This window comes from Aphis gossypii, chromosome 2, assembly GCF_020184175.1.
Source record: "Aphis gossypii isolate Hap1 chromosome 2, ASM2018417v2, whole genome shotgun sequence".
NCBI lineage: Eukaryota > Metazoa > Arthropoda > Insecta > Hemiptera > Aphididae > Aphis > Aphis gossypii.
This window is the reverse complement of record NC_065531.1, coordinates 18,644,972-18,657,558: the sequence shown is the minus strand read 5'-3', so window position 1 is coordinate 18,657,558 and position 12,587 is coordinate 18,644,972. Positions and strand designations below refer to the sequence as shown.

The window sequence follows — 12,587 nt, the reverse complement described above, 5'->3', positions numbered from 1 at the left end:
AATTACATTTTTTTTAGAAGTTTTATATTTTTTAAAGCGTGCCATGAAAAATATTTTTTATAAAAACAAAATTTTAAGTATGTTTACTTTACCTATTACCTACCTATAATATTATATAATATATTATAGTAAAAATCTTCGTGTGCCATGGATTTGCCATACCTAGAATAGACTATAATACTCTATAACCAATAGTAGGTACAACAATTTTTTTTTATGTGAAATTGTTTATAAAGACTAATGTCTATTTTAATAACTCAGAAGAAACTTCTTGTTAAAATGTTGATTTAGATATAATATTAAAATAACATTAAAAAAAATCACTGTTAAAAAAGAAAGTATTCATTTTAAAAACAGAAATTAGTATGTTACACGATGCTCCTATAATATGGTACAAAAATATCTAAGTATTTACAAATAAAGTAAAACATTAAATATATTTGAAAATACAAAAAAAAGAATCAGAATTTGAATAAACGCTCATTATTAAAGGAAATAGAGTTGGGGGCATGCTTGATGAATCGCCTTGTGTAATATAACATGGTACACACCATAGGGGAGGGGGGCAATGGTGTTGTTATTGTATATTATAGACAATATATTATATTGTAAATTGTAATTGACCCGATGGTCGGGTCGAAGAATGATTTCGACGTGAATTATTATTCGTTGGGTCGGAAATTCTATATCGTAATAATTCTTCGGAGGTTCTATATAATATTATTATAATTTATAACAATGACTTTAATATATACTCGCGAGACAGATCGCATTTCAAATTCGACGCCACACTGCACACGCTTGTCCGGACAACAAAAATGTATACGTTAGTGTCGAACGCTATCGGCGCTCGAATGACACAAACGAATAAAGGTCATCGTTTCGGATTTTTCGATTTATATTTTTTTACCGACTGTCACGCACGCCAAAAATATATGCATAACCACCATACTGTCGTATAATATAGTAACCAGTAACCGTGTACGGTCGGTCGTCGGTAGGACGAAATTATTTCGGACAATAGAAGAACGCAATATTATAATAATAATAACAATAATAATAATATAATATAATGCATAGAGTATTATATTATATAGACCGTCGCGGATGCTGTTTTTTTTTTTTTTTTTTGGGTGTTCGTGCGGCGGTAAAACGAACCGCACAATGGGATTGTGTCCCGAACTATACAATATATCATTCACAGATATAATAATATAACGTTATGCAAATGCGTACGCGGAAGATATAGGGGACTCGAAGTCTATATATGGCGATTGCAGCAGTGAGTCCGCAGAAGAAAAAAAACCAAACTGAATACCCGCTAAATCGCGTCGGCCGGCCGCGTTATTTATGTCGCACACCGCAATACAATAACATAATATATACATAATATATACTTCGTGCACGTCATATAACGTAATAATGAAGACCACCTCGGACAAGATGACGGTCACAATGTCTCGAGTTGCAAGCTGCAACAAACGGTGCATCTCGAGTGCACCCAGCGAGATCGGCACATTACAAGATAATTTTACTCTACCAGCAATATATTCCAATTTATGGCATATATATCAGTGTATAACACTATGTACCAATATATGTGTATCCAAGTTGCGTTGCGCGAATTTAAAATCGATCTGAATCGCAATCGTCTAACTACAGATATAACAAAAATTATTGTTCGGTATTTTGTTTTAATGATTAAAATATTATATAATAATAATGTGTATTGACTATTGACTTTGACTACAGCTAGCTTTATAGACTATAGTCTATAAAATATATACAAAACCATTTAAACGAACTAAACGATCAAATATGGTTAAATATCCCATGTACTTAAGTTAAAATTATTTGTAATTGCAAATGTTGAATTCGATTTACGAAATAATAATTAGGTATTGATTTTATTAAAAGATACCATGAACGTTTTAAAGATACCTATTATTATAAGTTATATTAAATAAAATTTTTAAGGCACAATACTAAAATGAGATAACAGTCTGATTTCCGATCATAGGGAATTTCGTGATTGGTTACATTGAGTTAGATCGATGTCGGACGAGGCTCGTTTTTATATCAACGGATATGTTAATAATCATAATTTCCAGTTTTGGGCATCTTAAAATCCTCGTGACTTACAAGAACGACCCTTATAGAGCCCAAAAGTGTATCTCCACACACGATTTCAGGAATACATATACACTGTATATTATACAGAAGAACAGTCGCCATCTTATACTGCCATTATTTTCCGAACTTGATATATATTATGTTTTGAACCTCGACTGGTATATTAGGTACATACGCTCTACGTTTTTCACAATAAATATTGAAAATAATCTTTTTACACGTTCTTAAAAGTTATTTCAAATGTTTCCGTTTCTCTGGCTCACTGTATAATGTTTAAAGTTAGGATTTTGATTAAGTAAAATATTTACATTAAAAATATAACTTCATAGATTTTAATCATATATTTAAATTACTAAAACATAATATATTAATTATATTTCTCTAAAAGTTGTGTTGTGCTTATGTTTTCTGTTTAATAACGTTATTATTTATAAGCAGAGATTATGTAGGTGTTATACCACTTGGTTAACGTTTTACATGATGCAGATTTGCCAAAAGAGATAGAAACATCCTGTTTGATGCTGCGACTTGAGATTATCTATGTAATAATATTATGTCACGCATTAAAGGTCTGTTGGCTGCATTATAAATAATCAGCGTACAATAGACTGTATACGTATACTGTATACATGCTCATAATATTTTTACTAAATATTTAAGTATTTTACTCAAAATTGAATCCGTCCGTTCGTCGAAAACCTGGCACTCATCTCTTTTTTTTGTCTTACAAGAACCAGCGTTGTTGTATACGACTTTAGTAGCCCAGCATAATACTGTGTGATTTATATTATATATTGTTATAACGGCTGTAGAATATGACCTACATTTTAAGTTTTACTTAACAATTTTTTTTTTTTTTTATTCTAAGCACTGCTGTGACACGTCGAATATACGTCCGGAGTCCGTTCGCGAGAACGATGTAGGTACCTACCTACTTATTTCGATCGTGTGCGAGCAAACCGCTAGTGTATGATTTGACGTTGTTCGGAGTGTCGGACTGTCGTCGGGAATTTGTAGTTTTTTAGGGAAAAAAATTCGCGTGGGCCGTTAAACATACGATAGACACACGCAGTTTGCAGTCGGCGGCCTGGCCGTCGCGCAAAAGCCACGTTCGCGGTCCGGCGAACACATTTGCAGCGATAAACCGTTACGACCAAAGAAAAAAAAAATGTATAATAATATAGTACCTATAATGTGCGCGCGTACATCGGGCATGCTATAATGTACAAAACGGCGTGTAATTCATCGACGACCTACATGTGTAACGCCGTGGAAAAAAAAACACGTAATGCAATAATACATCGCGGAAAACGAAAGCGGAAAAAACGAGAGTGCGCGCAGCGGTGCGTACCCATATGACATTATAATAATAATAACGTGTAGATACAAGTTTACAACTGCAGCCTGTATACAATATACATATTATTATAAATACATACCTGTACCTAATAATAAAAACGGGTGCGTTATCGAAACGATAAGCATAATATAGAAAAAAAAACAAAGCTAAATTATAGCAATTATAACCGTTCTCGTAAAAATATATATTATTATTTATTGTTGTTATTATTCGGCGATCTCGGCGGTGCATATTCTGTGTTGGACCACACGATAATATAACGTACCGTTTTTGAATAATCCCAAATAACCGGACACCGACGACGAAGAGACGACTTAGGTGTACTACACTCGTACACACTCGTTATTACGGCGTCAGCGCGCAATGTGCTATTATTATGTGTATCGTCTCTCGCGCAGTGCAAGTTAAATGAAACTGCACGACCTAGTCGACCGAGTCGATGTTGTTGGCTTTATAATACTGCTTGAGTAACACACCGACGAGCGTGTATAAATAATAATGGGTACGTTTTAATAATAATATTATCGTATGCAGGTACGTTATTATTACTCTTCCGACACACTATGCGGTCCGTATATTATCATTAATATCCGGCCGAGTTGCGAATTAAACGGATCCGTTGGACAATGATTCGAGAGCAGCGTTCGTTAGTCCGAAAATACGGCATTATTATACGTCATGCGATCGGGCAGAAGATATACTTGCGTGCGGTAGCGAGTTGTGACTACTAGACGTATAAAAAATGTATTTGTATTCCAATATTAAAACTTTGTGTACTTTTATTGTAATATTTACATTGAGGGAACGTGGACAATAAAACGATCGGAATTAACGGCGGACGATCGTCATCGTATTATTCGTTTACTATTTACACCGCCAAAAAAAAAAAAAAAAACTACCACGTTGTATAGGCCGAGTATTTGATGAGACAACATAATTTATAATAAAATATCGAGCAACACATTTGCGCTTTCGTTGTTTGTAAATCCGGAATGTCCGATCAGTTGTCCATCGTGACAATACAAAATGTCACTACTGTAATACGAGTACCATGTAAAATTACCTACACGTGTGCAGTCACGCCTTTTAATAAAAACGTCTCTGTAAAATTATTAAAGCATCATCCTTTTATGTCTAAAATCACGCTTACCACAAAGACCTCTGAATTCCAACTGTACGAAATGTTACGAAAAAGTCTATACACAACTTGTAGCACATCAACCTCAACAGATCATTGCTGTCCTCTCATTTCCAAACTATTTTCAATCACCGTCCTATGCGTGTGACCCCTGAAGACGACTAAATGGAAAATGGTGCCGTGACCTTCTAATTGACCGATTACACACACAATGAAGTTCTATGTTTGGATGGATTTTTACTCAAGTCTAAAATATAATAACCGCCTATTCAACATATCAGTTTCGATAGTTGTAAAAATGTCGACTCTTTCATATTGTGAAATATTACGTTTTTGATTCATTACATTTATAATGAACAAACTTATTTATACATTGACATTGTGTAAATCGTGTATAACTAACGCTAACATATACATTATTATGTATGTTATATTATTATAATGATATGTATAGTTGAGTTATATTACATATTGTGTACTCGATCGTGACTTTGCTCAAAATCTAGTGCTGCTGCTGCAGAGTATATAACACTAAGGTGAGCTTGGCGATTTATCATAATTTTGGCGCAAACAAACAAAATCAATTTTGTGATCTACGACCTACGTATTAATATTGTGTCACGCTTACACACATAGCGCATACATAGATATTTTATTTATTTGGTTATATTGTGCGAGACTCGCCCGAGGGTCGCGCAGTGTCGCGGTAGACTTCGAAGGGGGCACGTTTTTATTATTGTTAATAGTTTTGCCCGAAATCAAATGTTTAGGAATGCCTATCTAAATATCTACTGAAGGCTACGTGATTCTACCAACAACGCCATACAAAGTATAATTGAAATATTATAGCAGTCGATTTCAGCGCAGTTTAATATAAATTATAATTTTACCTATATTTAATATTTATATTATTATATTTTAATAATATCAGGTAATTATAATGGTTTCAATAAATGTTTTTCATATTTTTTTCTTAAATATTCAATAAAAACATAATAATATAGGCGCATCATCAACACGCATACAGTCATATATTATGTGCATATTTACTTTGTTTTCAGACAGAATACGAGATTTTTCTTCGGTAGCGAAAGAAAGTGGTGTAGGTAAAAAAAATAAATGGATACAATTTTGTTGTTGGTTTATGTACGATAATTCAATAATAATAACACTTAGTTACCGGATTCGACAATAAATATTATGCAATTTGATGTGTCCTATAATCTATTTAAAGTCGAAAACCCCAATTTCTATTGAACGATTGCTTATGATTTGTAACTCTATACAATAACACTCAATGGACTACCTGATTTTTTAAACATTATATACTATTTTAATCTATACATATAATATTATAAAAAAATATATTGCCATACACTGGTGAGAGCTGTGATCAAAACCCGGTCACTGTGACATCTGTCCGGCTTATGTTTTTCGCATTTAAAACTGTATACTACTATATGACATATGAGGCTCACGGCGAGCACACTACCTATGAGGTGCTGAAATGCATATAACAGTTTAGTAAAGTGTGAAGGGCTTCATCTCGCGTGTTCCCTCAACTATGTTGATCGTTTTACATTTTAAAATTATTATTTATTTTTTTTTCAGAAACTATATTAACGATGCGACTGTGTTTGTCAAAAATGTCATTGTTATAATATTGCATCGTAAATATCGTATAATATTATAACGATACGATTATCAATATCGCGTCACACTGACGCTGCAGCTATAGTCGCCGACGAATAACATGATTTTAAACGCTGCACGATACCGGCGAGCGACTGCGGTGGTCGATCGCGCAGCGTTACGAATTTACAATTTACTGTATTATTTATTGTATACCTATAAAGCATTTATATAATGTATACGTATTATATTATATTTATAAACAATATTATACTAACGAATTCATTACAAAATCTATTCTTATATTTTATTATAATTATAACGTTATTGTGGTTCAGATGTATATATTATACGCCGTAATTGTTAATTACTGTTATTACATTAATATGACATGTGTTCTGGTCGGAGGTATTGTAATGAGTTAATGAATAAATATGATGCACTTAAAATATTTTATAAGTAAAGGTACTAAAAATAAAAATTTGTGTATACTGTATATATCATCTACTCAAAGCATATAAAATACAACTGATTAGTGCAAAAGAAAGAAAATTGTATAAATAGTTCTTATAAATTTATGTATTATAGAGTGATCGCCAACTATTATACTCATCTCCATTTTATAGATTGTTAATGAAGCAACAAATTTATTTATTTGACTATGATATTTCTTTTTTTGTTTTTGAAAACGCTTTTTAAAGTAGAAAAAATGTTTCGATACCTTTCCGGTAGAAAAGTGAAAGTAGTTTGGTACATTGGGAGTAAAATCCAAAAAAAATCTCCTAGTAAATTTTTGGTAATTAAGAGAAAAAAAAATTGGGAATTCGGTATCGTATACGTAAAACTCGTTTTCTATAAAATCTTATTTTATTGTAATTTTAAATCGAATAAACGAATGCAGGTATAAGTAATTGACCACAATATTATTTATACATGGTATGCTTTTCAAAATATTTAGATTTTTTAAGTTATTTATAAAAATTTGAAATTTTCTATTTTCTATTAGTTTTTTTTCTACAATTGTTGATAAAAAAAAATGTTTCTTGGTCAAAAACTTAAAAATATTTAAGATACATATAAAGCATGTTTTTTTTTAATCATTTTTTTTATATATTATTATATCACCTATATACATAATACATTTGAAAACTATTCGTTGATATTCGATATTATAGTTTTATTTTATATCCACACGTAGTATACAAATAATAATCCGTTGAGATTAAGAAAATCGCATAGCTGTCTATACTCGAGTATAGTATAGTATAGTATAGATCATCAGTCATCAGTCATCACTTTAAATATTATACTGGCACACCTGCCTTGGCGCCACACGAACCGTGATTAATAAAATATTTAATATCATATCGTTATATGTATGACGTATATAGGTGGTGTAGGTATAATAATGTTTTCCAAAAATTTTTTAATTGTGTAGAATTATTAAACTATGGCAGAAAAATGCTAACAGAAAATTTACTATTTAGGGATGCTAACTGATTCTGTGACACAGATATGTCAATAAGTTTTATCTCATTTTATACTCTGTCTGAGTGAGTCTAGATCAAGGGTCAGTAACCTTTTACTTAAATGTCATATTTTTTATCAGTCATTTTATTTAAGGCCACATACAAAACTAAAATAAACGTTACTAAAAATATAATTTTAACATATTACATAATACTAATATATTTATGAATAGTGCAATAATCATACTATGAGTTTCACAGTGCGAAGTTGTCTTTATTAGTTAGATTAAATAATTATCGAGTGTAAAAGTATATAAATATTTAGTTTCTAGTAACTATTGTTATAGAAGTCGATTTTTTCTTGTTATTTCGCTTTTATCCGCTTTTATATTGGATGTTGATATTCTTAAAACTGCATTCAAGTATTCGTCGCTTAATCGTGAACAATTTATTTTTTCGACATTTAACTATTGAAAATGTCTGTTCGCAAAGATAAGTGCTAAAAAAACAGTAATCATTTTTTTAGCAAAACTTTTAATACCTTTAAAATCTCTTTCACGGAAAGACTTGAATGAAATATTTCTAGTTCATTACTTTCTTTAAGAGCAGTTTTAAGAAAACCGTTGTTTTGCAATTATATTGGTACGACTTATCGACGGCCATCTGTAAATTATAGATTCATTTTAAAGAAAAAGAGTTTTTGAAACAACTCGATTTTTTTCTCGGGTACTTAAAAGTCATAGAATCGTATTAAAAATTAATTTTGTAGGTTTTATAAATTATATTTTTTAATAAAATACATTTTTATAGTTTCCCATTATGGAGTTGATTATTAGACGATTCGATTACTATTTTACAACGCACGGAATGATCTCAAAAGCTGTTCATTAATGCGGTTGTGTAATGATTTAAATTTCCCTTGAAATGATTTTATATCTGAATACATATCTAGACCCTGGTTAGACTCTAGAATGTAATAATTAATGAATCAGTATTGCAGTGGATATATATGGGTAATGTATTCAAAAGGGTCTAGACGATTTTTTTAAATTGAAAAAGTCACGGGCCGAATACGATGCGATATTCCGCGTAATTTATAAATCATTTACGAACGTATATTATGCGTAGAGTGTATCTCGTACATGTGGGGGGTCTGGAACTCGGCCCGGAGCAGTCGTCGAAGACGTTGATATATGCGTATTATATACGATATAGTCGCTTTTATTTGCGCGGCGTGTTCTGGTCGCGTGACGTCTCTTCGTCGATTTACCAACTCGAAAATCGTATACGCGTCACACGCGCATATTATTTTTAAGTGTATTATGAGGTGAGAATTTTTTGACCAGATCGATTACCATATTAAACGGTTGTCTCACATTGTCCGTGATGCGTGGCGACGAATTCCGTCGGTCGTCGTCACACGGCGGACAGACGCGTAGATCGAGTATAGGTATATCTACGTATATGTAGTGACACACACGAGTACGCGACAATATAATATATTATTATAAAGTATCGTATACATCATCAAAATTATTATTAGATCTCCTCGACTGTCAATGATAATAATATGATACGTCATCGTCTGACCCAGACAACACGATCCTTTCGGAGTCCAATAACAAAATGATGGTGTATACCCATGTGAATTCCGCTCATTTCCGCGATATCGTTGAATTTTGACTGTGAAAAAATAACTAAGATCAACGCGTGTACTCGTGAGTATTATAATAATAGCTTTGTTCCGTCATCAAAACGAAATCGCAAGAATGATATTTTGTTTTTTTTTCTATTCCTGTCAAAAGCCTGCAAATTCCTGTTAATATATTATAATACACAGGTTTTACATTATTCTTTGCGCGCACCTAAAAAAAAAGTCATCAGGTACTATATTGGTTTTTTTTTCTATTAATGAAATCGGGTATATACTTTATAAATAGGTATAAAGCGAACAAAAATATAAGACCGTGACTACGCCGATGGCAAATAAGAACATAAAACAATCAATAATTGATCTTCTTCATGCACGAATTTTTAGATTTTCAAAAAAAAATCTGTTAGATGAAAATTCGAGGTGAAAAGTAGGTATGTGAAAAACAGTAAACTAAAAAAATAACCTTAGACATGATTATTCGAAAGGAAACACTCTAGACGAGTCAAATTTCCACGTAATGACTAATAATATGAATAGTAATAATAATAATAATATCTAATATTAATGATTGTACAATAATGGCATAGGTAGGTATATCGTTTAATTAACTAGTGCGTGGTAATTATAGGTAATGCGACATTATTATTAACCAAGATATATGATACCAGTTCGTTATTTTAGTCGATCGATATCGATGCGATATAAAGGTGGACGGTGTCGGCCAGCCAACGTATTATATTAATGTCGTGTTCGCGTGTCTCATCACTAACGAAACAATACCACTGCGGTGTATATAAGACAATAATAATTTGTTTTCTATGCTCCACATCCGGGGCTCGAAGAATAATAGATTACGGTAAATTGTGTTATTCGACGTGCGTTACACACGTCATATATATATAGTTACGATATACGATATTGTACGTTTTATAATTTATTTTTAATGTAGGTACCTACACATCGTACGACGGTGGTTATTATAATATTACAAAATACATATTGTACAACTGATCATGCGAAATCTCGTATGCCGGTGTCTGCGGTGGTATAATGAAAGGAAACCGCAGCATAATATCGGTGCGAAATCGTATTTATATGCGCCGGTAATGAGTATGGTAATAATAATAATAATGATTAACTATTGTTATTATTTAAAATCAATAATGTTTAAACGTAAAAAAAAAACATTTATAACGAGAACCATAGATCAATTCGCGTTCGCGCTTTAAAATAATAATATCTATACTTGCGTATACGCAACAACCACCCGAATTAACACACTGCAGCCATTATCGCAGTTACTGTGCTTAATGTCTTACATACTACGGGGGCCACCTGCTGCGGGGGGATCTCACGTGAGTTTTTGGTTTACCCTGTGGGCACCGCATGCGTGTAAGCCTCCATGCAACGTACATAATATGTATGTGAGTGCGTGTGTAATATAGTAATATAAAACTCGGTTGTGTACCGCGAATGGATAAATCAAATGTACCGGATTTTTTATGGGTATAATTTTTTTATTTTTTTTTTAACGAGCGCCGTATAGCAATAGTGCCTAATAATAATAATAATAATAACGTTGATAACGAACTGAACAATAATAATAATAATTTCAGTATTTAGAAACCGGTTGCGTACCTAACTAAAATAAAAAAAAAAAAAAAATAAAAAACCCCTTTTTTAGCACCGATGGTCGTGGTGTGTAGCGGTGCGTCCGGGCTGGACGGTAATAAAACGCAATAAAACGTCGAAATAAAATGTAACACCACCGGTCGCCGAGCACCGTAATAGTATTATTATTATGGTCGTGTCAAAAGTAGTTAATAAACATTTCGATGTGGGCACATTGGGAAATAAAAAAGTAAAACCGTTGGCCGAGGTCTTGTTAATATTATATTATTATATTATAGATACAATCTCAGCAATGTGTAGTATTATGATATAGTGTATAATAAAATGTACAATATATACCTAATATAGTAATATCTATATTATATTATTATGTACGTATATAATATTATATACATTTATTGAGTTCGATAGCAATAAAACATTTCATGTCACTAATTAGTTATTATAATGCTCTACAAGTAAAAACTATATTATTAAACATTACACAATAATTGAGCTTGTTAGTTATTTATGAAAACTTAAAATGACTAAATCAATAATAGCTTTTATAAATAAATACCTTGACTGCGAGGATATCAATATTATTAGTTCAATTGTTTTAATAATATAAATTATTTATTATTTTACATTATTGGTGTTCAGAAGTTACTAAGAATACTTATTGGATTATTCTTTATACTATAAATGGATTTCTATATTTGTTCTGGAGTTATACGTTTCAAATTTTATATTACTTAATGACAAATTTATATAATTTTTTATATAAGAACCACTTTATTGTATGCTATATTATTTCCTACATACTAACAAGTCGTCAAATTTTTTATTTTTTTTTTTTAATAGATTATTTTTTCAACGTTTTAAACTTCCAACATATTATTTCGTAAACATTAACTAATAAATGTCAAGCTATTAACCCAACTGAATGTGGAATTGGACATTCAGTGTTCTCAACCATTCAGTATCCCAGTCGAATGGTATTACTGCTGCGCCAATAAACCCTATCCTCCAAAAATTGTTGCTAGGAAATTGTTCTTTTCAAATACTTCTACAAAGCTATATCAAATTCAGTTTCATAACAATCAGTTAACAGTATACATTTGATCCGAACCGAATGGCAGTCGGCGTAATATTATGAGTGCTGTTGCAAGTAAAGAAAATACAAATGTCTGTTTTAGTTTAGTAGTCAATGGTGCTCCAAAGAGTATTGAAAATAAATATGATACACCCACTGCTAGTACAAACGTATAGGTAGGTACAATAGAAACTAGAAACTGAAATATCCAGAATATAGGATTGAATTTTTATTTGATTCGTTATTCTATACTTGCTAGATACGAATGGCAAGCAAATTTAACAAATAAATGATAAATAATATATTATCTATAACGCATACTATTATAATAGTATTTATAATATAATATTATTATACATTTTTCTAAGTGGTGTTAAAATACCATAATATACACATTTTATAACATATTATGCACGACTATAGAGACGAAATGTCATGGTGCTAAAATGATTAAAGACATAATATTATGTGTTATGTACGTAACTTTAGTTATA

General features: G+C 31.4%; 1 pseudogene; it reads right to left on the bottom strand.

The window, feature by feature from the left end:
- Window positions 1-11,841: 11,841 nt before the first annotated feature.
- LOC126549549 (uncharacterized) lies at window positions 11,842-12,370 on the bottom strand (annotated as a pseudogene).
- Window positions 12,371-12,587: the final 217 nt, after the last annotated feature.